This window comes from Pseudophryne corroboree, chromosome 11 (genome assembly GCF_028390025.1).
Source record: "Pseudophryne corroboree isolate aPseCor3 chromosome 11, aPseCor3.hap2, whole genome shotgun sequence".
NCBI classification, from domain to species: domain Eukaryota; kingdom Metazoa; phylum Chordata; class Amphibia; order Anura; family Myobatrachidae; genus Pseudophryne; species Pseudophryne corroboree.
Window position 1 is genome coordinate 72,515,404 of NC_086454.1, and position 27,387 is coordinate 72,542,790.

Here is a 27,387-nt window from a genome sequence, read left to right on the forward strand (position 1 = left end):
GCCCTATCCATTTTCTTCCAGAAACAGTTGGCTTCCCTCCCTGAGGTTCAGACTTTTTTGAGAGGGGTTCTGCACATCCAGCCTCTCTTTGTGCCGCCTACGGCGCCCTGGGATCTTAACGTGGTGTTACAGTTCCTCCAATCAGATTGGTTCGAGCCTCTACAGGAGGTTGAGGTCAAATTTCTCACGTAGAAGGCTGTCACTCTGTTGGCCTTAGCTTCTGCTAGACATGTATCAGAGTTGGGGGCTTTGTCTTGTAAGAGCCCCTACTTGATCTTCCATGAAGATAGAGCAGAACTCCAGACACGTCAGAAGTTCCTTCCGGCATTTCATATCAACCAACCTATTGTGGTGCCAGTTGCTACTGACTCCTCAATTTCATCAAAGTCCTTAGATGTTGTAAGGGCTCTGAAAATCTATGTGAAGAGGACTGCTCGTCACAGAAAATCAGACTCTCTGTTTGTCCTGTATGATCCCAAGAAACTTGGGTGTCCTGCTACTAAGCAGATGATATCTCGCTGGATCAGGTTCACTATCCAGCATGCGTATTCCACGGCAGTATTGCCGTGTCCTACGTCTGTTAAGGCCCACTCTACTCGTATGGTGGATTCTTCCTGGGCGGCTGCCCGGGGTGTCTTGGCTTTACAGCTTTGCCGAGCGGCTACTTGGTCTGGGTCGAACACGTTTGCAAGGTTCTTCAAGTTCGATACTTTGGCCGCTGAGGACCTGAAGTTTGGTCAATCAGTTTTTCAGGAGCCTCCGCGCTCTCCCTCCCGTTCTCGGAGCTTTGGTACATACCCATGGTACTAATGTGGACCCCAGCATCCTCTAGGACGTAAGAGAAAACAGAATTTTAATTATCTACCGGTAAATCCTTTTCTCGTAGTCCGTAGATGATGCTGGGTGCCCGCCCAGCGCTTCGTGATCCTGCAGTGGTTACTTAGTTCAGTGCTGCTTAGTTCTTGGTTAAGTGCTGTCGTTACTTGGTTAAGTAATATTGTTCAGCTGTTGCTGATGTTTCAAGCTAGTTAGCTTGGTTTGCCTTTTGTGTGAGCTGGTAGGAGGGGCATAGAGGGAGGAGCCAGCCCACACTCTCAAACTCTTAACGTGCCAGTGGCTCCTAGTGGACCCGTCTATATCCCATGGTACTAATGTGGACCCCAGCATCCTCTACAGACTATGAGAAAAGGATTTACCGGTAGGTAATTAAAATCCTATTTTTTCCATGCTTTACAAAGGGAATAAACAAATCTTCCTTAGGAATGTTTACTCAATCCTGCAGCCTTACCCTACTCCTCCCTTCCCGTAGCCTAACCCTAACCCTCCCCTACTGCAGCCTAACCCTAATCCTCCCTTCTCACAGCCTAACTCTCCTCCATAATGCCTAACCCCCTCACAGCAGCCCAACCCTAACCCTCCCCAGCATACTTGCATCCGGAATGCTGTCGGGATACCAACTACATCCTGCCTTGAAGTATCCTATTTTGTGTACTGTCAACACACTTATGCACCTCAGGATATTGTATTTTCTTTATTACTATACAAAGTGTATGCAGTTACCAATTTTATTATCAATTTTTGTTATTTTGTACTTCATTTAAAAAATTATATGCTGCAGTTGGTCACAGTGGGGAACATTAAAGACATTTATAGAAAACCATTGATCAAAAGACTTTCGAGCACTAATGTAGGATCTGATTCTGATGTCCCCTTATGGGGCAGTGCTGTACTCGCTGCACAGGGCATGTTTGATGCACAGCGATTCTGGGCACGATGTGGAGTTCACACTGAGTCTCTCAGAATGTTCATGTCAAAACTTACAATTTTTATTAGAATATGATAATCCTGCAACTGCTTTTTATTGATACCCACAATTAAAACTCTTGAGGTCCAGTTAGTTGACTGCACTACAGTCGTGTGTGTCTCTCCTGTCAAATGCTTGCTGTCTAAGCTTCGGACCTGTAAATTTATATCTATCTATCTTATACACAACTCTTAACCCATTGGTTCCCCCTAAAGAATTATAGGTCGGAACTGCGCATGCGCCGGTGCATGCCAGCCGTCGTTGCCTAGCGATCGCCTTTGAGGCAGAGGCGGTCACTGGGCGGGAGGGGGCTGGACGGCGGTGTTAAGCCGCCGTTTAGGGGGCACGGTTTTGCCAATGCAGGCATGGCCGGACCATTGGGGGGACGTGCCATGGCGGCTGCGTGATGTCACACGCAGCCGCTGCGGGCCGGGGAGTGAGGAGTAGCTCCCAGCCAGCACGCTAAAGCTGCGCTGGTCGGGAGCTACTCTTGAAGTGCAAAGGAATCGCCGCTGTGCGATGCCTTTGCACTTCTGCGGGGGCGGCGGCACTGACATGTTGTTCGGACTAGCCCTGTGCTGGGTGTCCCCCCGCATGTCAGTGTAAATGCTCGTAGCTGTGCACAGCTACGATCAACTCGGAATGAACCCATAAACGTTTACAACTAAATGGGAGGCGGATTTGGGGGACATCCTGATGGGTGTGATAGTAAATGCTGGTGGTGGGGATTGTTGGCAGAGTGTTGCAGTGTCGGATAGGGATGTTAGTCCACACAATGGCACTTAACCAGGATGATTGGTTTATTCATATAACAGAGATAACAGCTTGTAGTATATAGAAGATGTTCTGCAGCAGCAGGAACTCACAGTATACATGTGAAGCAGTACAGAGGTGATACAGTGTCTTAGTACACACAGGATGAGTCTGCATAGATACAGGATGCGGCTGCGGGGTAGACAAGGTAACACACTCAGGAGAGTACAAACTGTATGTCAGTGCAGTTGCCTCTCCCAGGAAGAACTCTCTCAGACTGTGCACTAAGCATCTCCTCCTGCACTGAGCTGACACTAGGCGTGAAGCTGCCTCTAGTGCCAGGAATGGACAGCATAGTGATCTACTGTCTAACACCCCCCCTCGCTCAAGGCTGTCTCCGGTTACAGACATTTTGCATGACACTTTATCAAAACACTTCTTAATAAACTTTTCCTGTAACCGAAAACACATTAATAAAGCATGGTAAGCAAACAGTAAAACAAATCAACATTTCTCAAAAGTATTCACGTCCACATTTTGTCATGAACATATTCAGCAAGTGTGATGACAGTCCCTTTGTCAACATATCGGCAGCATTGCTCTCACTATGTAATCCACATTGACAGACTTGTTTTCCACTAACTCACAGATAAAGTGATGTCTAATGGCAATGTGTTTGGACCTCCATAATGTTTGGTGCTGGAAGACAAATCAATTGCTCCCTTGTTATCACACTCAATGTTGATAGTCTCACTGTGGTAAAGAAGACTAAACTCACATAAAGTCTCCTTTATCCATAAAGCTTCTTTTGCCGTTTCTGTAAGTGCCATATACTCTGCCTCAGTGGTGGATAGGATAACAGTGGGTTGAATTCTGCTTGCTCAGCTGATGGCTGCACCTGCCAAAATGAACAAGTATCCTGTGTAGGAACGATGGTCATCCTCATCTGATCCCCATTCGGCATCACAGAAAACTTCCAAAGTCGTACCTTTTGACTTTAATGAATTTGTACCTTAAGATTCTTTTGACTGCAATCCAGTGTTGCCTCCCAGGGTTAAATGCAAACTGGCTTGCCCGGCTCACTACATGTGTGATGTCGGGGTGAGTCCCAATACTTGCATACATTAAGCTACTGTAACACTGTAGGGGAACCGGATCCCGTTTCTTGGGGTAGATGGCAGCAGGCAGCAGCTGAGAAATCATACAAGTCCAGTTTTGTGGTGCAACTGGCCACAACCAGTTTTATTAAACAGAAAATAAAACAAACATCAAAAGAAAATACCTTGCCTGTCCGGCACTAACTAAACACAAGACGTTCCTAACTGTCTCTAAACAAAAAACACAGAGTTTTTCAGTCAACACTGTATGTCTCACTTGTATAAGGAGGCGTATTCCTCTCACAGAGATCCAGCAGTCTTCCCAGGCAGTCTGCACTCACTAATCAGGCTAGCAGCCCTATAACACTCTTACACAGCTGAAACCCTAATTAGCCCTCTGTGAGGCCAAAGACCCGAACTGGGCCCAATGTCTGGAACTTGCTCTCTCTCTCTCGCAGGGCCCTTATCCAGCTTTTCCAGCAAACTGAAAAGGTTCTAACAAAACAAAATATTTTCCTTGAAGTTTCCTTTTTCTAAAACATGTAAAGGTGGGTACACACTAGTAGATATATCTGCAGATCAATTGATCTGCAGATATATCTATGTACGGATCGGGCAGTGTGCTGTGCATACACACTGCCCGATCCGTCGGGGGACTGACGTCATGAACTGGGCGGGCGCCCGCCCAGTTCACCTGTCAATCACCGCCGGCCGCCGCAGTATGTGTACGGGCGGTCGGACGACCGCCCCGTACACACACAGCGACGCGCCAATATATCGTTAGATATTTTGTCCGTCGGCTGTGCTGCGCAGCCGACGCGATACGTCTGTGAACGACGGAGTTCACAGACGTATCGGCCGTACACACTGGCCGACGGTCCCGCGATATATCGGCCGTTCAGGAGAACGGCCGATATATCGACCAGTGTGTACGGGCCTTACGACAAGAACCCGGGACAAACATACCTGCCCTCAAACACTATTCCAGTGTTCATGTCACACTACAAACAGCATTTTGATAAGGAACCTCTCTCATTTCCTCTATCTCCTCCTGGCAAGTTGGTGACATGGCCTTTACCATCTTTATGCTTTTGGCAATAGGAGTGCTCACTGGTTTTGCATCAGACATTCCATACTTGCGAAGTATTGCTTTAATATACACTGTTCAAAAAAAATAAAGGGAACACTAAAATAACACATCCTAGATCTGATTGAATTAAATATTCTTATTAAATACTTTGTTCTTTACATAGTTAAATGTGCTGACAACAAAATCACACAAAAATTATCAATGGAAATCAAATTTATTAACCCATGGAGGTCTGGATTTGGAGTCACACTCAAAATTAAAGTGGAAAAACACACTACAGGCTAATCCAACTTTGATGTAATGTCCTTAAAACAAGTCAAAATGAGGCTCAGTAGTGTGCGTGGCCTCCACGTGCCTGTATGACCTCCCTACAACGCCTGGGCATGCTCCTGATGAGGTGGCGGATGGTCTCCTGAGGGATCTCCTCCCAGACCTGGACTAAAGCATCCGCCAACTCCTGGACAGTCTGTGGTGCATGGAGCGAGACATGATGTCCCAGATGTGCTCAATTGGATTCAGGTCTGGGGAAAGGGCGGGCCAGTCCATAGCATCAATGCCTTCGTCTTGCAGGAACTGCTGACACACTCTAGCCACATGAGGTCTAGCATTGTCTTGCATTAGGAGGAACCCAGGGCCAACCGCACCAGCATATGGTCTCACAAGGGGTCTGAGGATCTCACCTCGGTACCTAATGGCAGTCAGGCTACCTCTGGCGAGCATATGGACAGCTGTGCGGCCCCCCCAAAGAAATGCCACCCCACACCATTACTGACCCACTGCCAAACCGGTCATGCTGGAGGATGTTGCAGGCAGCAGAACGTTCTCCTTGGCATCTCCAAACTCTGTCACATCTGTCATATGTGCTCAGTGAGAACCTGCTCTCATCTGTGAAGAGCACAGGGTGCCAGTGGCGAATTTGCCAATCTTGGTGTTCTCTGGCAAATGCCAAACGTCCTGCACTGTGTTGGGCTGTAAGCACAGCCCCCACCTGTGGACGTCGGGCCCTCATACCACCCTCATGGAGTCTGTTTCTGATCGTTTGAGTAAACACATGCACATTTGTGGCTTGCTGGAGGTCATTTTGCAGGGCTCTGGCAGTGCTCCTTGTTATGCACACCAGTGCCTGCAGGAAAGTACTGGTGTCAGGACTGTTATGCACTCCAGTGCCTGCAGGAATGTACTGGTGTTTGAACTGTTATGCAAAACAAATGGACTTACAGACAGACTGGGGAATATGACATAACGTACACAGAAGGTGATAGGGTAACAAAATACACACAAAGTGAACAGAGAAGCCCAGAGGCTAAGGAACTGGGTATCTCCCTTGTATTAGAACTGCTCAGATGGGAAAAGCAAGATGTGTTTTAATACGTAGAGAACCCGAAATGCTGTTGCTAAGGGCAACAGCAAAACCCTAAAGGGTTACCAACGGGTGTGGCAGTAAACTCCTTGGTCAGAGATGGAATGATAGACACAAGGAGAGTCTCCACAATCCTAATTCTCACTTGCAGTGCACAGGTTCAGCTTACTGCCACTAAACTGACCCCTGACACCTAGCACAGTGAGACAGGATTAGACAGGCAAGTCTTAGAATACAGCCGCAAACTTGCTAAGTTCACAGAGTAGTAACAGAACCTCAGCAAGCTAAACGACTGACTCCAGTCTTACTGCTAGGTCTGGATTGGCAGAGTGTAATACCAAATCCCCAGGCCTATTTGCAGTAAGCAACAAACAAATACAAAGCTACACAGTACTGGCTAACTTTCAGAAACTGACTAACCAACAAAGATTCAGCAGCATCTGCTTACCCTGAGAAGAGGCCTTATAAAGCAGGTGCTGTCCACGCCCCACTCAGACCTCACAGACTGTGAGCACAAAAACCAGCACCGGATCCCCTGCCATGCACAGAGCCTATAACCACTGCACAGCAAAAGACCCGAACCGGAGTATCAGCTGCGCTCAGGTCACTCCGCTAGCACTTGTCTCCCGGTTGCCATGACGACGTGGCAGCACAGGGCAGGAGACCCTAACAGTACCCCCCCTCTGACGAGGGGTCAAAGAACCCCTACCACCGGGTTTATCGGGGAACTGCGAGAAGAAAGAGCGTATCAGTCTGGGGGCATGAAGATCACAACTGCGCACCCACGACCGCTCCTCCGGGCCATACCCCTTCCAGTGCACCAAAAATGACAGCCGACCCCGAACCACCTTGGAGTCAAGAATCCTTTCAACAACAAACTCCCTCTGGCCACGTATCAGAAGAGGGGAAGGTCTTCCACTGGAAGAAGGATTACTAATCGCCCGTTTTAAAAGGGAACAATGAAATGTTTTATTGATACCCAAAGAACGGGGCAGATCTAACTGAAATGCCACCGGATTGATAACCCTGGTGATCTTATAAGGGCCGATGAACCGGGGGCCTAACTTATGAGATGGCTGTCTCAACTTCAAATTCTTGGTAGACAACCAGACGAAGTCTCCTAATTTGAAGCTGCAGGGTCTTTTCCGCTTATCAAAAACCCTTTTGGTCACTAATGACACAGACACAAGGGCTTTCTTCACTTTCCGCCAAATACCTCTAAGGACCGAAACCACAGAGGAACCACCAGGCGTGGAGTCCAGGGGGTCAAAAGAATTGGCCTTAGGATGATGCCCATACACACAAAGGAAGGGAGAGATCCCTGTAGCAGAGTGAGCCGCGTTGTTATAGGCAAACTCCGCCATGGACAGATGAGCAACCCAGTCAGTCTGACACTTGGAGACATAACACCTGAGGAACTGCTCCAAGGACTGGTTCACCCTTTCAGTCTGCCCATTAGACTGCGGATGGTAGCCCGACGACAAGCTGACAGAAATCTGGAGATCGGAACAAAATGCCCTCCAGAATTTGGCCACAAACTGGGATCCGCGGTCAGAGACCACATCAAGTGGCAACCCGTGGAGACGCACAACATGCAGCATAAATAATTCAGACAGGCGTCTGGCCGATGGCAGCCCAACCAGTGGAACGAAGTGCGCCATCTTCGAAAACCTGTCAACGACAACCCAGATGGCTGTCATCCCCGAGGATTTGGGCAAGTCCACCACAAAATCCATTGAAATGTGGGTCCATGGCTTAGATGGGATAGAGAGTGGATGTAATGGGCCAACAGGAACCCCTCTAGGAGTCTTATTTTCGGGCACAGATGTCACATGCCCGAACCCACTGATCCACATCCTTAGCCACCGAGGGCCACCACACCGCCCTAGATAGCAACTCCCGAGTTCTGGCAATACCCGGGTGACCTGCAGACTTCTTGGCATGGAATTCCAGGAACACTCGCTGTCTTAACCTAGGAGGCACAAACAAAAGACCTACCGGAAGGTCTGGAGGAGCCTGCTCCTGTGCTCTAAGGACTAATGATAAGAGGTCCTGGGTAATGCCCACTTTAATACATGATGGGGAAACAATGGGCAACGGCTCCTCGGTGGTCTCCTGGATTGGAGCAAAACTCCGCGAGAGCGCATCAGCCTTGATGTTTTTTGACCCAGGGCGATATGTTATCAAAAAATTAAAGCGAGCAAAAAACAAAGCCCATCGTGCCTGCCTGGCATTGAGACGCTTCGCTGACTCTAAATATGCCAGATTCTTATGGTCAGTGAGAATTGAGACCACAAACTTAGCCCCCTCAAGCCAGTGTCTCCACTCCTCGAGTGCATCCTTAATAGCCAACAATTCCCGGTTACCCACGTCATAATTCATCTCGGCAGGCGAAAATTTACGGGAAAAGTAAGCACAGGGATGAAGGCGATTATCAGACACTCCCATCTGAGAAAGCACTGCCCCAATACCCATCTCAGAGGCATCCACCTCCACCACAAAAGGACGCTCTGGATCTGGGTGTCGCAGCACCTTGGCCGAAACAAATGCCCTTTTGAGACGGGCAAAAGCCGCTTTAGCCTCACAAGACCAGTGAGCAACATCCGCCCCTTTCTTAGTGAGTGCCACCAAGGGCGCCACTATAGACGAAAATCCAGCAATAAATTGTCTATAAAAATTCGCAAAGCCCAGGAAACGCTGAAGCGCCTTCAAACTAGTGGGCTGCACCCAATCCAGGACTGCCTGTACCTTGGAACCCTCCATTTGGAAACCTTCTGGGGAGATAATATATCCTAGAAATGCGATTTGCTGAACTTCAAATTCGCACTTCTCCAGCTTCGCCCCAAGCCGGTGGTCTCTGAGTTTCTGGAGGACTAAGCGTACATGCTTCCGATGTTCCTCCAGGGAATGGGAGAAGATTAGGATGTCATCTAAGTATACAACTAAGAATCTATCCAAATATTCCCTGAGCACATCATTCATGAAATCCTGGAAGACTGCCGGGGCATTACAGAGCCCAAAAGGCATCACCAAATATTCATAATGCCCTGAGTGGGTATTAAAGGCAGTCTTCCCTTCATCCCCCTCTCTTATTCGGATTAGATTGTACGCACCGCGTAGGTCAATCTTAGAAAAAATGGTGGCAGTACGAAGCTGGTCAAACAAGACCGAAATGAGAGGCAGTGGGTATGAGTTTTTAATCGTGATACGGTTCAATTCCCTGAAGTCGATGCAGGGTCGCAACAAACCGTCCTTTTTACCCACGAAGAAGAACCCCGACCCAACTGGAGACTGTGAAGGTCTGATAAATCCCTTAGCCAAGTTCTCCTGAATGTACTCTGCCATAGCCTGAGTCTCAGGACGTGACAGGGAGTACAACCTGCTCTTGGGAAGCTTAGCATTTGGCAACAAATCAATGGCACAGTCATAGGGGCGATGGGGAGGTAGTACCTCTGCAACTTTTTTGGAGAACACGTCCGCAAAATCTGCATAACACCCTGGCAATCCTGGCAAACTTAGCTGCGAGAGCCTGACTGGAAGGCTCAAGCAACTCCTGAAACAATCAGTACCCCAACTAAGAATCTCCCCAGAGACCCAGTCAAATTGAGGATTGTGGGCCCTTAACCAGGGTAACCCCAACACCAATGGGGCAAAAGTACAGACAGTCACATAAAAGGACAATTTTTCAGAGTGTGTGGCTCCAATAAACAAAGAAATCTGGCTAGTGCAAGAGGTAATTTTACCTTGGGATAATGGTTCCCCGTTTAACCCACAAATCTCAATTTCCGATGCCAAGGGTACTAAGGGAACAGAGTGTTTCAGGGCGAATTGGCGGTCCATAAAAACCCCGTCGGCCCCACTGTCCACAAAGGCCTCAGTCTTGACAGTTTGACCGAGGATCTTCAAGGTCACCGGAATGATAAAAGTCTTCTTGGGAAATTCTGACTTCTGGCCTGACAGGATATTTCCCATCACCCTCAGGCCCTGAAGTTTTCCGGCTTTTCTGGGCATGATACTACCACATGACCTTTATTCCCACAGTACAAACACAACCCCTGCTGTCTCCTCCGCGTCTTCTCACGCGAGGAGAGGCGGGAAGCCCCAATCTGCATAGGCTCCTCGTCAAATTCCTCAGAGTCTGAGGTTCCCTTGGGAAGGAAGGAAATCTCAGTCTCCCTTTCAAGCCTACGCTCTCTCAGCCGTCTATCCACCCGGATGGATAACTGCATGAGCTGATCCAAGCTATCAGGCAAGGGATATTGTACCAGTTGGTCCTTTATCTGGTTAGAAAGACCCCTTCGGTACTGGTGTCTCAGGGCTGGGTCATTCCACTGGGTATCATGGGCCAACCTCCGAAACTCCGTACAGTAAACCTCAACTGGCCTTCGCCCTTGCTTAAGGATCGAAATCTGAGCCTCGGCTGAGGCCGTCTTGTCAGGGTCATCATACAACATGCCCAGTGCCGTAAAAAAAGCATCAACACTTTTAAGCGATGGAAAGTCAGGCTGCAACCCATATGCCCAGACCTGTGGGTCTCCTTGTAGCAAGGAAATCACTATGCCCACCCGCTGAATCTCCGACCCAGAAGACTGAGGCCTAAGCCGGAAGTATAGCTTGCAGCTCTCCTTGAAACAAAAGAACTGCGAGCGATCTCCAGAAAAATGATCCGGGAGATTTACTTTCGGCTCCTTAACCCCTGCAGGTGCTGCTGCTGCGGGAGCTCCGCCAGCAGCCTGGGAGGTGTGCATTTCAATGGACAAATCATTAAATTGTCGAGTCAGGACCTGCACCTGATCGACCACCTGTTGCAACGTATTTTGAGGGGTATGCTCCATATTCCCACAAAATTTCAACAGGAGTATTAGGCTGCTGAATATGTTATGCACACCAGTGCTTGCAGGAAAGTACTGGTGTCAGGACTGTTATGCACTCCAGTGCCTGCAGGAATGTACTGGTGTTTGAACTGTTATGCAAAACAAATGGACTTACAGACAGACTGGGGAATATGACATAACGTACACAGAAGGTGATAGGGTAACAAAATACACACAAAGTGAACAGAGAAGCCCAGAGGCTAAGGAACTGGGTATCTCCCTTGTATTAGAACTGCTCAGATGGGAAAAGCAAGATGTTGTGTTTTAATACGTAGAGAACCCGAAATGCTGTTGCTAAGGGCAACAGCAAAACCCTAAAGGGTTACCAACGGGTGTGGCAGTAAACTCCTTGGTCAGAGATGGAATGATAGACACAAGGAGAGTCTCCACAATCCTAATTCTCACTTGCAGTGCACAGGTTCAGCTTACTGCCACTAAACTGACCCCTGACACCTAGCACAGTGAGACAGGATTAGACAGGCAAGTCTTAGAATACAGCCGCAAACTTGCTAAGTTCACAGAGTAGTAACAGAACCTCAGCAAGCTAAACGACTGACTCCAGTCTTACTGCTAGGTCTGGATTGGCAGAGTGTAATACCAAATCCCCTGGCCTATTTGCAGTAAGCAACAAACAAATACAAAGCTACACAGTACTGGCTAACTTTCAGAAACTGACTAACCAACAAAGATTCAGCAGCATCTGCTTACCCTGAGAAGAGGCCTTATAAAGCAGGTGCTGTCCAAACCCCACTCAGACCTCACAGACTGTGAGCACAAAAACCAGCACCGGATCCCCTGCCATGCACAGAGCCTATAACCACTGCACAGCAAAAGACCCGAACCGGAGTATCAGCTGCGCTCAGGTCACTCTGCTAGCACTTGTCTCCCGGTTGCCATGACGACGTGGCAGCACAGGGCAGGAGACCCTAACACTCCTCCTGTTCCTCCTTGCACAAAGGCGGAGGTAACGGTCCTGCTGCTGGGTTGTTGCCCTCCTACGGCCTCCTCTACATCTCCTGATGTACTGGCCTGTCTACTGGTAGCGCCTCCATGCTCTGGACACTACGTTGACAGACACAGCAAACCTTCTTGCCACAGCTCGCATTGATGTGCCATCCTAGATGAGCTGCACTACCTGAGCCACTTGTGTGGGTTGTAGACTCTGTCTCATGCTACCACTAGAGTGAAAGCACCACCAGCTTTCAAAAGTGACCAAAACATCAGCTAGAAAGCATAGGAGCTGAGAAGTGGTCTGTGGTCACCACCTGCAGAACAACTCCTTTATTGGGGGTGTCTTGCTAATTGCCTATAATTCCCACCTGTTGTCTATTCCATTTGCACAACAGCATGTGAAATTGATTGTCAATCAGTGTTGCTTCCTAAGTGGACAGTTTGATTTCACAGAAGTGTGATTGACTTGGAGTTACATTGTGTTGTTTAAGTGTTCCCTTTATTTATTTTTTTGAGCAGTGTACAGTATGTCTGTTGATCAATTGTAACAGTCCCATCTTTCAGGTTTTGTACAATTCTCATGCTTAACAAATGATCTGCTGGGCCTAAATCCTTTAGCTTGAATCTTTGTTTCAGCTGCTTTTTTACATCAGTATCAGTACATCCACATACACAACCTATGATGAAACGCTTTTCTTCTATAGTTTTGTGATATAAGCAGTGATCAGTCTCTGACCTAACAAAGTTCATCTCTCCCATCACAGCATCCAGCTTTACATACCAACAATGACCACTTTGCTTTAGGCTGTACAAAGATTTCTTTAAGAGGCAAACTTTTCCCGCATGGAACATATTCTCATCATAATGTTCAGGTGGTTTCATATAAATCTCCTAAATTAACTCTCCATTTAGGAGTGCAGAATCAAAGTCTAACTGGTATAACAATAAATCTTGAAGTGTAGCAATGGCAATGACTAACCTTAAGGTGCTGTACCTTGCAACAGGCGAAAAGATCTCTCTTTGGTCGATCCCGGATTTTTGTGTGTATCCTTTAGCAATAAGGCGGGTTTTATAACGATCAATAGTCTTGTCTGCATTCAGTTTTCTGCACTTGTTCTTGATTGTCTTACGATTATTCAGCCTGTCAACTACAGCCCATGTACTGTTATCATCCAGAGCCGACACCTCTGTATCTATTGCTGACTTCCATTCTTTCCATTCGCTACTCGATTTTGCTTCCTGTATATTTTGGGGTTCACAGTAAGCTATATTTGCATATTCCTCATTGTATCTTTTGGATGGAACACCTTTATTGCTCCTCGTGGAACTTCTGTTTCCTGATTGGGTATCTGCATTAACACTTTCAGATTCAGACACGCTTTCTGCTGCCTGCACATCCAGCGATACATATTGGGGGTCATTCCGAGTTGATCGTAGCTGTGCTAAATTTAGCACAGCTACGATCATGTTCCCAGACATGCGCGGGGACGCCCAGCACAGGGCTAGCCCGCCCCGCATGTCTGTCCGGCCCGCCACGCAAAAATACAAAGGCATCGCACAGCGGCGATGCTTTTGTACTTGTTGAGTAACTCCCGGCCAGCGCAGCTCCAGCGGCTGACCGGGAGTTGCTCATCGCTGCCCCTGGTCGCAGCAGTTGCGTGTGACATAACACAGCCGCTGCGGCCTGCCCCCCGCATGGTCCGGCCACACCTGCGTTGGCCGGACCGCACCCACAAAACGGCAGCCAAATGCCGCCGTGCCGCCCCCTCCCGCCCAGCGACTGCCTCCGCCTGTCAATCAAGCAGAGGCGATCGCTAGGGAACGACGGCCTCCGGCCGTCCAGCATGCGCCGGCGCAGTGCGGCGTCGGCGCATGCGCAGTTCCGATCCAATCGCTGCTCTGCGAACAAGTGCAGCTAGCGATCGGATCGGAATGACCCCCTAGACTTTAGAAGACGTTTGTTTGTAATGTCCTAAAGCCTGTATCCTTTGCTTTCTTCACCATATCCTAGCATAATACATTTCTCTGACTTTGGATATAATATTCGTCTTTTCTCCGTATATGTGCATAAGCTTTACAGCCTGAAGACACGGAGATGATTGACAGCTGGCTTTTTCTTGGACCATGCCTCCAGTGGCGTTTTACCTTTTATGGCTACTATGGGTGAACGGTTTTTAAGATATACTGCAGAAGACACTGCTTCCGCTCAAAAGTTTTTCTCCAGGCCTGTGTCACTCAACATAGTCCATGCTCTCTCAACAATTGTACGATTTGCATGCTCACTCACACCATTTTGTTCTGGCGTGTAAGCAAGTGTTAGTTGATGCTGTATGCCATATTTCTTCTGGAACTGTGCTAAAACTCTGTCATACTCTCTGCCATTGTCAAATCTCAAGACTTTTAATTTCAGACACGTCTGAGTCTCCACCAGGTTCTTGTATTCCACAATTTTATTGACAACTTCACTTTTAGCTTTCATAAAATATACATGCCATCCTTGTGGCATCATCAATAAATGTTATAAAATACCTGTAGCCACTCACTGATTCAATCTCCATTGGACCACATACGTCAGTATGCACTAGGGCTAGTGGTATTTCCAATTTACTAGTAGACTTAGGAAATGGGGTGTGAGTCTGCTTTCCTTTATACACCTCTCACACACAGGTCTATCAGTATTACAGTGATTCCAGTTGCCATTCCATTGAGTAGTTTCTGGACGTTGTCATATCCCAGATGACCTAGGTGCCTGTGCCACAGCTCCATTGACTGGTTTGCATCAGAGGCTGCCGTTGCAGAACACTGCTCGGTGACCAGGACATACAGTTGGTTGCACCAAGTTGCTGAAGCAATTACAGTCTCTTTCTCATTTTGTACCATACATTTGCTTTTTGCAAACTGGACTCTGTAACCCTTTTTCTCCAGGACGCTTATAGCAATAAGATCGCTTTCCCAATCTGGCACGAACAAGACGTCTTGGATGTCCGTAATAACTGTTTCACCTTTAATTCTTAGACGCACTATGATTGTCCGAAATTTTTAAGCAGTAAGGACTTTGTCTCCAATCCCTTTTACTGTAATGGGTTCACATTCACAGTGAATTGAACCATTCCTGATTACAACTGAAATGCCTAGTGGCCCCCGAGTCCATGTAACAGCAATCCTTCTTGTGACTATCTGATACATTCAATGCTGACTCATTTGGTTTGTTACGCTTCTTCTGCGTACCACTGCAATTTCTCAGTGTGCAATCTGAGGCCTTGTGCCCCACCTTGTGACATATAAAGCACTTGAACTTGAGCTTTCTGGACTTAGTACCTTTTGTGATTAAGGCAGTACCCTCAGCATGTGTCTCGACAGGAATACGTTTTCGAACAGCAGCAGCTTGGACCTTACAATGTCTGTTGTCAGCTTGGTATCGTTAGACTCCAAAGCTACTACCAGGAAATCAAATTCTGGTGTCAGATTTTGTAACATCACCATCGCCACGTCCTCTTCATCCACCTGTGCCCCCACAGATGCCAACTGCTCAGCTATTGACAGTATTTTATCAATATAATTGTTCATGTCCTTACAGGCACTTAACTTTGTCCCATACAGCATACGTCTCGTTTATTCTTCTCATCAGACCTTTGTCCTCATTTGCCATTTGCAGAGCTGCCCACATATCTTTGGCTGACACTTTCCCGCTGATTATGGAGTAGACATGTTGTTCCACAGCCAAGCCTATTGTCCCGATCGCTCTATCCACTTCAACTGGGTTTGGGTCTGCTCCTGGCTCAATTGTGACTTTCCACAATTTATCCCGCTTAAGCTGCATCTCCATGACGAATTTCCACGTTGTGTAATTCTCTGAGCCTTTTAGCTTTGTAAAGTTCATGCTGTTCCCTGTACTCTACATTCTTCTCTATATTTAATAATAGTACTCCTTCATTAATCAGCTGCACTTTTATTTCTTATGTACCTCTGTTTTAGAATGCCTTTCCGACTTGGGGTCCTGGGCCCACAACTTGTTGGCAGAGTGTTGCGGTGTCAGATAGGGATGTTAGTCCACACAACGCACTTAACCAGAATGATTGGTTTATTCATATAACAGAGATAACAGCTTGTACTATATAGAAGATGTTCTGCAGCAGCAGGAACTCACAGTATACATGTGAAGCAGTACAGCGGTGATACAGCATCTTAGTACACACAGGATGTGGCTGCATACATACAGAGTGCGGCTGCAGGATAGACAAGGTCACACACTCAGGAGAGTAGAAGCTTTAGAATCCGTGGCCCTCATTCCGAGTTGTTCGCTCGCAAGCTGCTTTTAGCAGCTTTGCACACGCTAAGCCGCCGCCTACTGGGAGTGAATCTTAGCATAGTAGATTTGCGAACGAAAGATTAGCAGATTTGCGAATAGACAGTTCTTAGCAGTTTCTGAGCAGCTCGAGACTTACTTTGCCACTGCGATCAGTTCAGTCAGTTTCGTTCCTGGTTTGACGTCACAAACACACCCAGCGTTCGCCAAGACACTCCCCCGTTTCTCCAGCCACTCCCGCGTTTTTCCCAGAAACGGCAGCGTTTTTTCGCACACTCCCATAAAACGTCCAGTTTCCGCCCAGAAACACCCACTTCCTGTCAATCACACTACGATCACCAGAACGAAGAAAAAACCTCGTAATGTCGTGAGTAAAATACCTAACTTAATAGCAAATTTACTTGGCGCAGTCGCACTGCGTACATTGCGCATTCGCATTAGCGACTAATCGCTCTGTTGCGAAAAAAAAATAACGAGCGATCAACTCTGAATGACCACCCGTATTCGCAGGGATTTGGAGTGTCCTAAATGTGGTTTTATAGTCTGTTCTTTCTTTCATACAACTCTCACCACCAGGTCTCTCAGTATTGTTATAGTGTTCTGTAGTTGTGAGCTTTTGGATTTAAGTGTGGGATTGTATGTGTGATACATTGCCAATGTTACCTTCTTAACATCTTAAAGTCTGTGTGGGATTTCATTGGAGGAACTTTATAATACTAACAAGTGATTAGTTACCTTTGTGGAAGCTGAGGCTGCTGTTTAGAACATTTATGCTGCTTAGATCTGAACCTTGGGGGTAAATATAATAGGGTGTGAGAAGTCCTAGGTACAGGAGTTTGTTTGTAACTGCCTGTATTTTTAAAGCGGCAATCATTTACAAGGCAAAACCAATCTGGTTTTGAAAATACGCTTTAAAAATACAGACATTCTCGCACAAACTCCCTTACCTCTGGCTTCACGCTACTACATTTTTCCTTTGGACTGAATTTTGATCCTGCCTTTGGGCGTAATTCAGACCTGATCTCTGCTGTGCGTTTTCGCACAGTGGGCAATCAGGCACAAATTGCGCATGAGTATGCACTGCAATGCGCAGGCGCGTTGCACGGGTACAAAGCGGATCGCCGCTCAGCTATGGATTTGTGCGACGGATCCGTTCGCACGGGAAAACGCAAGGAGAAGAAGATTTTATGGGTGTCAACAGACTGTTTTCAGGGATTGTCTGGAAAAACGCAGGCATGTCCAAGCGTTAGCAGAGAGGGTTCCTGACGTCAATTACGGTCCCGGACAGGCTGATGTGATCGCAGCAGCTGAGTAAGTCCTGGACTGTGCAGAGACTGCACAAAATCTGTTTGTACAGCTCTGCTACACATGCGTTCGTACACTTGCATAGCTAAAATACACTCCCCCTGTAGGCAACGACTATCTGATCGCAACAATGCAAAAATGGCTTGCTAGCGATCAGGTCTGAATTAGGCCCCCTGTTTGCATATTTTGGATCATCTGCTGCTGGATACTTGTGAACTGAATTTGGGCTGGACTTTGACTACCGCCCCTGACTGCTCTCTTAAACCATTTCTGCTGGATATCTGTTCATCGAACCAGTGTCAGACTGGGGCATAAAGGGCTCACCAGGAAATGCAGTGATAGGGGCTTAACTTAGGGGTGTGGCCAGCATCCACAGATGCTTGGCTAACCATTAGAGTGTGCATGGCATGGGCCCCTTTATAAATATACAGTATAAAACTGTTAGTGCGTGCATAAAAATTATATGTGTGTATATATATATATATATATATATATATATATATATATATATACACACTGCTCAAAAAAATAAAGGGAACACTAAAATAACACATCCTAGATCTGAATGAATGAAATATTCTTATTAAATACTTTGTTCTTTACATAGTTGAATGTGCTGACAACAAAATCACACAAAAATTATCAATGGAAATCAAATTTATTAACCCATGGAGGTCTGGATTTGGAGTCACCCTCAAAATTAAAGTGGAAAACACACTACAGGCTAATCCAACTTTGATGTAATGTCCTTAAAACAAGTCAAAATGAGGCTCAGTAGAATCTGTGGCCTCCTCGTGCCTGTATGACCTCCCTACAACGCCTGGGCATGCTCCTGATGAGGTGGCGGATGGTCTCCTGAAGGACCTCCTCCCAGACCTGGACTAAAGCATCCGCCAACTCCTGGACAGTATGTGTTGCATGGAGCGAGACATGATGTCCCAGATGTGCTCAATTGGATTCAGGTCTGGGGGACGGGCGGGCCAGTCCATAGCATCAATGCCTTCGTCTTGCAGGAACTGCTGACATACTCCAGCCACATGAGGTCTTGCATTGTCTTGCATTAGGAGGAACCCAGGGCCAACTGCACCAGCATATGGTCTCACAAGGGGGTAAATTTACTAAGCTCCCGATTTTGACCGAGATGCCGTTTTTTCATCAAAGTGTCATCTCGGTAATTTACTAAGCAATAATCACGGCAGTGATGAGGGCATTCGTAATTTTTTGCAAGTCCAAGAAAAAAATTACGAATGAATACACCATCGGTCAAAACGCGGCTGTTTAAGTATGAATCTCGGTAATTTACTAAGAAGTGCAAAGCAAAAAAACAAACACTGCCGTGAAAAATTACAACTCGTAAAAAAGTGCAAAAAAAAAAACAGACCTGCTTTTTTTTTCCGTGATTGGATAGGCATGCAGGGATCCATGAGATCCGTGCATGTATATCAGTGGGAAGGGGTGGGAAAGTGCTTATTTTTTCAAAAAAAATTGCGTGGGGTCCCCCCTCCTAAGCATAACCAGCCTCGGGCTCTGCGCCTGGTCCTGGTTCCAAAAATACGGGGGACAAAAAGAGTAGGGGTCCCCCGTATTTTTAAAACCAGCACCGGGCTCCACTAGCTGGACAGATAATGCCACAGCCGGGGGTCACTTTTATATAGTGCCCTGCGGCCGTGGCATCAAAAATCCAACTAGTCACCCCTGGCCGGGGTACCCTGGGGGAGTGGGGACCCCTTCAATCAAGGGGTCCCCCCCCCCAGCCACCCAAGGGCCAGGGGTGAAGCCCGAGGCTGTCCCCCCCCATCCAATGGGCTGCGGATGGGGGGGCTGATAGCCTTTGTTGTAAAAGAAAAGATATTGTTTTTAGTAGCAGTACTACAAGTCCCAGCAAGCCTCCCCCGCATGCTGGTACTTGGAGAACCACAAGTACCAGCATGCGGCGGAAAAACGGGCCCGCTGGTACCTGTAGTACTACTACTAAAAAAATACCCAAAAAAACACAAGACACACACACCGTGAAAGTATAATTTTATTACATACATACACACATACATACATACTTACCTTATGTTCCCACGCAGGTCGGTCCTCTTCTCCAGTAGAATCCAAGGGGTACCTGTTGAAGAAATTATACTCACGAGATCCAGGGGTCCAGGGTCCTCGGGGAATCCAGGTGTAATCCACGTACTTGAAAAAAATAACAAAACGGACACCCGAGCCACGCACTAAAAGGGGACCCATGTTTGCACATGGATCCCCTTTTCCCGACTGCCAGAAACCCACTCTGACTGATGTCTAAGTGGGTTTCTTCAGCCAATCAGGGAGTGCCACGTTGTAGCACTCTCCTGATCGGCTGTGTGCTCCTGTACTGAGTGACAGGCGGCACACGGCAGTGTTACAATGTAGCGCCTATGCGCTCCATTGTAACCAATGCTGGGAACTTTCTGCCCTGCGGTTGACCTAAAGTGACGTCACCGCTGAGCAGAAAGTTCCCAGCATTGGTTACAATGGAGCGCATAGGCGCTACATTGTAACACTGCCGTGTGCCGCCTGTCACTCAGTACAGGAGCACACAGCCGATCAGGAGAGTGCTACAACGTGGCACTCCCTGATTGGCTGAAGAAACCCACTTAGACATCAGTCAGAGTGGGTTTCTGGCAGTCGGGAAAAGGGGATCCATGTGCAAACATGGGTCCCCTTTTAGTGCGTGGCTCGGGTGTCCGTTTTGTTATTTTTTTCAAGTACGTGGATTACACCTGGATTCCCCGAGGACCCTGGACCCCTGGATCTCGTGAGTATAATTTCTTCAACAGGTACCCCTTGGATTCTACTGGAGAAGAGGACCGACCTGCGTGGGAACATAAGGTAAGTATGTATGTATGTGTGTATGTATGTAATAAAATTATACTTTCACGGTGTGTGTGTCTTGTGTTTTTTTGGGTATTTTTTTAGTAGTAGTACTACAGGTACCAGCGGGCCCGTTTTTCCGCCGCATGCTGGTACTTGTGGTTCTCCAAGTACCAGCATGCGGGGGAGGCTTGCTGGGACTTGTAGTACTGCTACTAAAAACAATATCTTTTCTTTTACAACAAAGGCTATCAGCCCCCCCATCCGCAGCCCATTGGATGGGGGGGGATAGCCTCGGGCTTCACCCCTGGCCCTTGGGTGGCTGGGGGGGGGGGACCCCTTGATTGAAGGGGTCCCCACTCCCCCAGGGTACCCCGGCCAGGGGTGACTAGTTGGATTTTTGATGCCACGGCCGCAGGGCACTATATCAAAGTGACCCCCGGCTGTGGCATTATCTGTCCAGCTAGTGGAGCCCGGTGCTGGTTTTAAAAATACGGGGGACCCCTACTCTTTTTGTCCCCCGTATTTTTGGAACCAGGACCTGGCGCAGAGCCCGATGCTGGTTGCTTAAATATGGGGGAACCCCTGTCATTTTTTTTCCCATATTTCGGCAACCAGGATCGGCTCAAAGAGCCCGAGGCTGGTTATGCTTAGGAGGGGGGACCCCACGCAATTTTTTTTTAAATATTTGACAGTGTTTAATTAAAAAAAAACAAAAAAAATGAACCCCAGCACGGATCACACAGATCCGGCCGAGATTCATTGTAAAAAAGTCGGCAGTGTTTTGCTAATCACTGCCGTAAAAATAGAAAAAAAACCACGAATGACATCGACATCGGAACAAAAGAAAAACCCGAATACGACAGCTTAGTAAATTAGTCGTAATCAATTCAAAAAGTTGCAGTTTTACACTTTCGATGTCATTCGTGATTGAACTTTGACCTGAAACGGGAAAATACGAATCTTAGTAAATTTACCCCAAGGTGCCTGAGGATCTCATCTCGGTACCTAATGGCAGTCAGGCTACCTCTGGCGAGCACATGGAGGGTTGTGCGGCCCCCCCAAAGAAATGCCACCCCACACCATTACTGACCCACTGCCAAACCAATAATGCTGGAGGATGTTGCAGGTAGCAGAACGTTCTCCTTGGCATCTCCACACTCTGTCACGTCTGTCACATGTGCTCAGTGAGAACCTGCTTTCATCTTTGAAGAGCACAGGGTGCCAGTGGCGAATTTGCCAATCTTGGTGTTCTCTGGCAAATGCCAAACGTCCGGCACGGTGTTGGGCTGTAAGCCCAACCCCCACCTGTGGGCGTCGGCCCTCATACCACCCTCATGGAGTCTGTTTCTGATCGTGTGAGTAGACACATGCACATTTGTAGCTTGCTGGAGGTCATTTTGAAGGGCTCTGGCAGTGCTCCTCCTGTTCCTCCTTGCACAAAGGCAGAGGTAGCGGTCCTGCTGCTGGGTTGTTGCCCTCCTACGGCCTCCTCCACGTCTCCTGATGTACTGGCCTGTCTCCTGGTAGCGCCTCCATGCTCTGGACACTACGCTGACAGACACAGCAAACCTTCTTGCCACAGCTCGCATTGATGTGCCATCCTGGATAAGCTGCACTACCTGAGCCACTTGCGTGGGTTGTAGGGAAGTCATACAGGCACGTGGAGGCCACGCACACTACTGAGCCTCATTTTTACTTGTTTTAAGGACATTACATCAAAGTTGGATCAGCCTGTAGTGTGTTTTTATACTTTCATTTTGAGGGTGACTCCAAATCCAGACCTCCATGGGTTAATAAATTTGCTTTCCATTGATAATTTTTGTGTGATTTTGTTGTCAGCACATTCAACTATGTAAAGAACAAAGGGGGTAATTCCAAGTTGATCGCAGCAGGAAAATTTTTAGCAGTTGGGCAAAACCATGGGGGTAATTCCAAGTTGATCGCAGCAGGAAATTTTTTAGCAGTTGGGCAAAACCATGTGCACTGCGGGGGGGGGGGGGGGGGGGGGCAGATATAACGTTTGCAGAGAGAGTTAGATTTGGGTGGGATATTTTGTTTCTGTGCAGGGTAAATACTGGCTGCTTTATTTTTACACTGCAATTTCGATTGCAGATTTAACTCACCACACCCAAATCTATCTCTCTCTGCACATGTTATATCTGCCTCCCCTGCAGTGCACATGGTTTTGCCCAACTGCTAAAAAATTTCCTTCTGCGATCAACTCAGAATTACTCCCCATGTGCACTGCAGGGGAGGCAGATATAACATGTGCAGATAGAGATAGATTTGGGTGGGGTGAGTTCAATCTGCAATCTAAATTGCAGTGTAAAAATAAAGCAGTCAGTATTTACCCAGCACAGAAACAAAATAACCCACCCAAATCTAAAGGTGGGTACACACTAACAGATATATCTGCAGATCAATTGATCTGCAGATATATCTATGGACGGATCGAGCAGTGTGTTCAGCATACACACTGCTCGATCCGTCGGGGACTGACTTCATGAACTGGGCAGGCGTGTACACACGCCCGCCCAGTTCACCTGTCAATCACCGCCGGCCGCCGCAGCATGTGTACGGGCGGTCGGCCGACCGCCCCGTACACACACAGCGACGCGCCAATATATCGGTAGATATATTGGCCGTCGGCTGTGCTGCACGGCCGACGCGATACGTCTGTGAACGACGGAGTTCACAGACGTATCGGCCGTACACACTGGCCGATGGTTCCGCGATATATCGGCCGTTCAGGAGAACGGCCGATATATCGACCAGTGTGTACGGGCCTTAACTCTCTCTGCACATGTTATATCTGCCTCCCCTGCAGTGCACATGGGCCCTCATTCCGAGTTGTTCGCTCGCAAGCTGCTTTTAGCAGCTTTGCACAAGCTAAGCCGCCGCCTACTGGGAGTGAATCTTAGCATAGTAGATTTGCGAACGAAAGATTAGCAGATTTGCGAATAGACAGTTCTTAGCAGTTTCTGAGTAGCTCGAGACTTACTCTGCCACTGCGATCAGTTCAGTCAGTCTCGTTCCTGGTTTGACGTCACAAACACACCCAGCGTTCACCCAGACACTCCCCCGTTTCTTCAGACACTCCCGCGTTTTTCCCAGAAACTGCAGCGTTTTTCCGCACACACCCATAAAACGTCCAGTTTCCGCCCAGAAACACCCACTTCCTGTCAATCACACTACGATCACCAGAACGAAGAAAAAACCTTGTAATGCCGTGAGTAAAATACCTAACTTAATAGCAAATTTACTTGGCGCAGTCGCACTGCGGACATTACGCATGCGCATTAGCGACTAATCGCTCCGTTGCGAAAAAAAATAACGAGCGATCAACTCGGAATGACCACCATGGTTTTGCCCAACTGCTAAAAAATTTCCTGCTGCGATCAACTTGGAATTACCCCCAAAGTATTTAATAAGAATATTTGATTCATTCAGATCTAGGATGTGTTATTTTAGTGTTCCCTTTATTTTTTTGAGCAGTGTATATATATATATATATATATATATATATATATAGATATATAGATATATATATATATATATATATATATATAGATATATATATACACTGCTCAAAAAAATAAAGGGAACACTAAAATACTGTAACACATCCTAGATCTAAATGAATGAAATATTCTTATTAAATACTTTGTTCTTTACATAGTTGAATGTGCTGACAACAAAATCACACAAAAATTATCAATGGAAATCAAATTTTTTAACCCATGGAAGTCTGGATTTGGAGTCACACTCAAAATTAAAGTGGAAAAACACACTATAGGCTTATCCCACTTTGACCTAATGTCCTTAAAACAAGTCAAAATGAACTCAGTAGCGTGTGTGGCCTCCACGTGCCTGTATGACCTCCCTACAACGCCTGGGCATGCTCCTGATGAGGTGGCGGATGGTCTCCTGAGGGATCTCCTCCCAGACCTGGACTAAAGCATCCGCCAACTGCTGGACAGTCTGTGGTGCAACGTGGCGTTGGTGGATGGAGCGAGACATGATGTCCCAGATGTGCTCAATTGGATTCAGGTCGGGGGAACGGGCGGGCCAGTCCATAGCATCAATGCCTTCATCTTGCAGGAACTGCTGACACACTCCAGCCACATGAGGTCTAGCATTGTCTTGCATTAGGAGAAACCCAGGGCCAACCGCACCAGCATATGGTCTCACAAGGGGTATGAGGTTCTCATCTCGGTACCTAATGGCAGTCAGGCTACCTCTGGCGAGCACATGGAGGGCTGTGCGGCCCCCCAAAGAAATGCCACCCCACACCATTACTGACCCACTGCCAAACCGGTCATACTAGAGGATGTTGCAGGCAGCAGAACGTTCTCCTTGGCGTCTCCAGACTCTGTCACGTCTGTCACATGTGCTCAGTGAGAACTTGCTTTCATCTGTGAAGAGCACAGGGCGCCAGTGGCGAATTTGCCAATCTTGGTGTTCTCTGGCAAATGCCAAACGTCCGGCACGGTGTTGGGCTGTAAGCACAACCCCCACCTGTGGACGTCGAGCCCTCATACCACCCTCATGGAGTCTGTTTCTGATCGTTTGAGTAGACACATGCACATTTGTGGCTTGCTGGAGGTCATTTTGCAGGACTCTGACAGTGCTCCTCCTGTTCCTCCTTGCACAAAGGCGGAGGTAACGGTCCTGCTGCTGGGTTGTTGCCCTCCTACGGCCTCCTCTACGTCTCCTGATGTACTGGCCTGTCTGCTGGTAGCGCCTCCATGCTCTGGACACTACGCTGACAGATACAGCAAACCTTCTTGCCACAGCTCGCATTGATGTGCCATCCTGGATGAGCTGCACTACCTAAACCACTTGTGTGGGTTGTAGACTCCGTCTCATGCTACCACTAGAGTGAAAGCACCGCCAGCTTTCAAAAGTGACCAAAACATCAGCCAGAAAGCATAGGAGCTGAGAAGTGGTCTGTGGTCACCACCTGCAGAACAACTCCTTTATTGGGGGTGTCTTGCTAATTGCCTATAATTCCCACAACAGCATGTGAAATTGATTGTCAATCAGTGTTGCTTCCTAAGTGGACAGTTTGATTTCACAGAAGTGTGATTGACTTGGAATTACATTGTGTTGTTATATATACACTGCTCAAAAAAATAAAGGGAACACTTAAACACAATGTAACTCCAAGTCAATCTCCAAGTCAATCACACTCCAAATCAATCACACTTCTGTGAAATCAAACTGTCCACTTAGGAAGCAACACTGATTGACAATCAATTTCACATGCTGTTGTGCAAAAGGAATAGAAAACAGATGGGAATTATAGGCAATTAGCAAGACACCCCCAATAAAGGAGTTGTTCTGCCGGTGGTGACCACAGACCACTTCTCAGCTCCTATGCTTTCTGGCTGATGTTTTGGTCACTTTTGAAAGCTGGTGGTGCTTTCACTCTAGTGGTAGCATGAGACGGAGTCTGCAACCCACACAAGTGGCTCAGGTAGTGCAGCTCATCCAGGATGGCACATCAATGCGAGCTGTGTCAAGAAGGTTTGCTGTGTCTGTCAGCGTAGTGTCCAGAGCATGGAGGCGCTACCAGGAGACAGGCCAGACAGACACCAAGGAGAACGTTCTGCTGCCTGCAACATCCTCCAGCATGGCCGGTTTGGCAGTGTGTCAGTAATGGTGTGGGGTGGCATTTCTTAGGGGGGCCGCACAGCCCTCCATGTGCTCGCCAGAGGTAGCCTGACTGCCATTAGGTACTGAGATAAGATCCTCAGACCCCTTGTGAGACCATATGCTGGTGCGGTTGGCCCTGGGTTCCTCCTGATGCAAGACAATGCTAGACCTCATGTGGCTGGAGTGTGTCAGCAGTTCCTGCAAGATGAAGGCATTGATGCTATGGACTGGCCCGCCCGTTCCCCAGACCTGAATCCAATTGAGCACATCTAGAACATCATGTATCGCTCCATCCACCAACGCCACGTTGCACCACAGACTGTCCAGCAGTTGGCGGATGCCTTAGTCCAGGTCTGGGAGGAGATCCCTCAGGAGACCATCCACCACCTCATCAGGAGCATGCCAAGGGTGTGTGATTTTGTTGTCAGCACATTCAACTATGTAAAGAACAAAGTATTTAATAAGAATATTTCATTCATTCAGATCTAGGATGTGCTATTTTAGTGTTCCCTTTGATTTTTTTGAGCAGTGTGTGTGTGTGTGTGTGTGTGTGTGTGTGTGTGTGTGTGTGTATATATATTTATATATATATATATATATATATTATACACACACACATATATACAGGGTTGGACTGGCCCACAGGTGTACAGGGGAAACCACCGATGGGCCCTGCTGCCTGGGGGGCCCTTCTTCCTCCTCTAGGGAGCAGGTTCCAGACTGTGTACTTAAATTATACTGTACATATGTTACCCTATACTGCACAGTGCATTTTCTACTATATATTGCTATTATTAATCTGGTACATTATCATGCATACACTAGCAGTATTTTCTACATATACTGTACATATTTATTAAAGGGCCCAGCCCGTACACTTTATGAGGGTTAGGCAAACCAATGTGGCAGCTGGCCGCACTACCTAAGAGACTGTCTACACCTTTAAACATGGGTCCTTACCAATGTATCCCCCTGGTGGGCCCTTCATGCCCCAGACCAACAGTGTGTGTGTGTGTGTGTGTGTGTGTGTGTGTGTGTGTGTGTGTGTGTGTGTGTGTGTGTGTATATATTTCTTAACTCACACAGTTTATTGGACCCACTTCAGTCAGGATTTCGTACCCAACACTCCACAGAGACAGCAGTGACTAAAGTAGTGAATGATCTGGTCACTGCTAGATCGAAAGGCCATTACTCACTTCTTATTCTCCTTGATCTCTCTGCTGCTTTTGACACTGTTGACCACTCTCTTCTCATACAAACACTGTAATCCCTAGGTATTCAAGACATAGCCCTTTCTCGATTCTCATATACCTTTGAAAAAGTCACGTGAGCCTGACGAAACGCG